General features: G+C 34.8%; 1 non-coding gene across 1 annotated transcript; it reads left to right on the top strand.

The window, feature by feature from the left end:
- The first annotated feature begins 4,042 nt into the window (after positions 1–4,042).
- LOC123814415 lies at positions 4,043–4,149 on the top strand. Its single transcript, XR_006784908.1, has one exon. It is a non-coding gene; the product is annotated as a U6 spliceosomal RNA (small nuclear RNA).
- Positions 4,150–4,721: the final 572 nt, after the last annotated feature.

Genomic DNA, 4,721 nt, shown 5'->3' on the forward strand with positions numbered 1-4,721 from the left:
CAAATTGGTGCATTAAGGAAGCATGGCTACAAGAAGAATGATTAGAACTAAGTTAATTCTTTAAGTATTTATCCCTGATCAACATACGTTTTCACAGATATATAGAATTGAGTCTAAGCTACAAAACACAGAAATGTTGGCAAAGATGTGTTGCATATAAATTCCATTTTTGGTGCATAGCTAATAATCAATATCCTAGAAACATGAATGCAATTGAAGCCACAATTTTTAAATCCATGCTATTATAAGGCTTCTCTTTATTAAATTTTTTATGGTTCAGTTAAGGCATCATTGCAAAAAATTAAATCATCAATAATACTGTCTGCACTAAGTAGTTTTCCTGAAAACTACTAAATTTATTCCTTTTGTGTCAGCTTTTCCTTCTCTATAAACTACTCAGCTATAAACCCAGTGCATTGAGGACTTGAGTTACAAAATGCTAAGAATCTATCTTATGTGTTCAAATAAATAAAATGATAATCACCTTGTCTCAGCATGTAAAATTTTTCAATATACAGTTCCCAATCTGTGATTAGAGCACACTGCTTTCCCATGTAGATGGTAAACATGACACAAAAGCCTTTTCAGGATTTCTCAGTATCTAGGGTCCCTGAGCTCAGGACTCCTGGCAAATTAGATCAAACACCATTGGACCCTAGAGCAAGTCTGTGTTCTAGTGGCCCTGCTGAGAGGATAAAAATACCAGCAGGAAGAAGGTTGCATTCGTTTTAGTTTTAAACATGCTTCCTCTGTATGTACCCTGTTTCATTTGAATGAGCTGTGCTGTACAGGAGGCCATCACAGACATGAAAGTTGCTGTCTTTGGTGGATTATTCTCTACCTTGGGAAGTGGGAGAAAATATGACAGAAGAACAGGATAATAACAATGTTAATGAAGATGGAACAAGAAAGTGTTTCTGCAAAATTGAATGGTAGTTTCTTCATCAGGGAGCAGAGCTGACATCAAAGTAAAGATGCCTTGTCTTCCTTCTAGACTGGAGCATTCTGGCCTAGGTGAGACATTCAAAAGAGTGACTCAACTGGTATATAACACTGATGTCACTATGGATTTTAAAAGTTATCAATGTGAAGTTTTGTGAATGGCTATGGGTTATTAGTTGGGTTTTTTGGCTTTTTCAATCAAGATACAAATAGTTGCTTTTTTAAATTATTAAAGTAATCCATGATTCCTATAAAAAATTCAATTTGAACAAACTAAAAAAAATCTCATTACCAAAAAATAAGCATTAATAATAGAGTCATATTTTCTTGTATATGTGTATTTTGTGCATGGACACACATATAGAAAAAATAGGACAGGACTGTACATATGACTTTGTAATATAATAATTTTTCATTAAACATAATAACATAGTATGACCTTTCTTCTATTTTGAATATATACAATTTATAATATGCCATAATTTACGTAATTCAATCTCCCAGTGACATGCATTTATAACTTCCAACTTTTAATTAAACAATGCTGCAATGAACATTCTTGTGTCATTTGCTTTACATATTAGCCCTGTCGTTTCTTTAAAAATATTGCTAGGAGTGAAATTTCTGGGGCAGCTGGTATGCACATTTTCAAGACTTTCAATAAATGTTGCCAAATTGTTTTTTCAGAAAAGTTGCAACAATTTTTACTCCTGAGAGCTTTTTATTTTATTTTATTTTTTAATTATATTTTTTGTTGTTCAATTACAGTTATCTGCATTTACCCCCTACCACTCACCCCCACTCCAACCAAATCCACCTCCCTCCCTTGCTTTCGCCATCCCCACCTTGGTTTTGTCCATGTATACTTTGTAGTTGTTCCTGAAAACCCTTCCCCCCACTATCTCCTCTCACCTTCCCTCTGGTTACTGTCAGGTTGTTCTTAATTTCAGTGTTTCTGGTTATATTTTGCTTGCTTTTTCCTTTTTTGATTAGGTTCCAGTTAAAGGTGAGATCATATGGTATTTGTCCCTCAACGCATGGCTTATTTCACTTAGCATAATGCTCTCCAATTTCACCCATGCTGTCACAGAAGGTAGGAGCTCCTTCTTTCTCTCTACTGCATAGTATTCCATTGTGTAAATGTACCACAACATTTTGATCCACTCATTTACTGATTGGCACTTAGGTTGCTTCTAGCACTTGGCTATTGTAAATTGTGCTGCTAAGAACATTGGGGTACATAGGTTCTTTTGGATTGGTGTTTCAGGGTTCTTAGGATATGACCCCAGCAGTGGAATTACTAGGTCAAAAGGCAGTTCTGAGAGCTTTTTAGAAGAATGCTTATATTCCTGTTTTCTCTCATTAACTGGAAGTATCATTAGTTTTCTTCGTTACTTTTAATGTGTCAATTTAGTGGAGAAAATTCAAATTTCTATTTTGCTTTAATTTGCTTTAATTTATTTGGTTATTTTTTATATTAAGTATCATTTTACATATTATTTCTTCTTTTATTGATTATTCATATCCTTTATCCATTTTTCCCTTTGGGTCATTAATTCTCTTATTAATTTGTCAAGAACTCTTTCCCAATGATAATAGCTTTCTTGTATATAATATACATCATAAGTATTTTTCCCTGTTTGTCCTTTGTATTTGACCTTGTTGCCGTCCTTCAAATATTATTTTATAAGCTGCTTCTAAACCATTTCTGAATGAGGTAATATATAGATGGGTAGATGTGCACAAAGACCCAGAATTAGTAAATAGTAGAAGAATAATTTGAGTCCAGGGCTATCTCTTTGCATTGTCCATGTTTTTTACTCTTCATTTTCCACCAAGATTTTATTGTCTTAAATGTGGCTTACTAGTATATGTTTCACACAAACATAGAAACAATATTTGCAAATGTGGTCCTCTTACAATCTGAGAATGGTGTTATTCTTCTCCATACTTCTCTGGAGTTCTGGATCATGATAAAAATGTAATTTCTCTGCACATTCTGTGAAAACAAAACCAAACTGGCTGAAACAAACTACTTTGATCATCACGCACAACACTCTCCCTTCTGGGTAGTGGAAAGGTACACTCAACATCAGGGATCTATCAATCCAATTAACATGCTTGTGAGTCTACCTATATACCCAGCTTTAGTTTACATAAAGACATAAAATAACTATTGAAACTCAGTAATTGCTCCTGTTATTATCTATTCAACAAATATTTCCATAAAACTTCTATTTGGGGTGATAGTTAATATTTACTGTATATCATTCTTCTAAGTGCCTTATATTTGTTACTCATCTAATCTTCACAAGAAGTCTAATCTGTAGTCATGTATGATCTTTTTTTTATAGATGGGGTCATTTTGACTCACAGGGAAGTTAAGTAACTTGCCCCAGATTGCACAGTTTTTGAGTGGAGAAGATATTGGGGATTCAGACTGTCCATCTCCAGAGCCTGTGCTATTTACTGCTAGCCTGGGCTGCCTCTCAGCACACAGTACTTTCACAGCATTAAGTACTGGATGTAGACTTAACTAATAGACAAGTATGGCCCCATTATATGGTTGGGAGAGCAAACAAATGGCCCCCATTTGCCCCCCCACACACACACACAGGCCTCCATGCTGACTACAGAGAAATAATCCATCCAGCCTGGATTGTGGAAGCCACAGAATCCAAGATGTCTCTTCTAGAGAAGAGGTACCAAAGAATATTAATGGAGACATAAGCTTCATAATCAAAATGCAACTTTTTAATGCTAGAAACTCAGTGCATGAAAATAAATTATTAAATGTAACTTGTCTTTTCAGGTCTTTTGGCTTTCTGGAGTTACAGTTTTTTTCATGTCTCAGAGAAATGTTTCAAGCCTTTATCCCACATGCTATGACAAGTCCAGGGGTTCAATATTTCTTAGGAATTCTTAGGACTTTGTGTTCTTCTGATTATCTCTTGTTCCAAATTTCTTATCCTGACTCATCTGCCACAACTGTTCTCCTTCCATTAACCTTTCCCCAAAACCTAGACAAACCTCATGTACGTAATCACCTTTCACTGCGGGCTGGGTATAAGTGGGGGGAAAGAGAAAAAATGTAAAGTTAGTGTTCACTTCATCAGCACATACACTAAAATTGGAATGATGAAGAGAAGATTAGCATGGGCCCTGCATGATGATGACATGCAAATTTGTGAAGCATTCCATGCTTTTAAAGAACTACACAGACCAAAAGTGAAGCTATAAGAAAAAAATATTGCAAGCAAGTGGATCTGAAAAAAAAAGTGGGAGTAGCAATATTTATATTAGACAAAATAGATTTCAAAACAAAGGCCATAAAAAGGAGATAAAGGAGGACACTATATAATACTCAAGAAAAGAATCCATAAGATATAACTGTTGTAAACATATATGCAACCAATATAGGAGCACCCAAATATGCAAGGAAAATCTTGGAGGAATTCATGGAAGATATAGACAGCAACACACTTATACTAGGTGATTTTAACATCCCATGTTAACTATTCAACAATGGATAGATCTTTCAAGCAAAGAATCAACAAAGATATTGTGGCATTGACAACACTCTAGATCAAATGGATTAACTGATATACACAGAACCTTTCACCCCAAAAGGCAAAATATACATTCTTTTCAAATGCACATGGAACATTTTCAAAGATAGACAACATGGTAGGTCACAAAACAAGCCTCAACAAATTCAAGAAAATTGAAATCATATCAAGCATCTTCTCAGATCACAATGGCTTGAAACTAGAAACCAC

Source organism: Phyllostomus hastatus, unplaced genomic scaffold (assembly GCF_019186645.2).
Source record: "Phyllostomus hastatus isolate PE091 unplaced genomic scaffold, TTU_PhHast_1.1 phas_contig_1, whole genome shotgun sequence".
Classification (NCBI taxonomy): domain Eukaryota; kingdom Metazoa; phylum Chordata; class Mammalia; order Chiroptera; family Phyllostomidae; genus Phyllostomus; species Phyllostomus hastatus.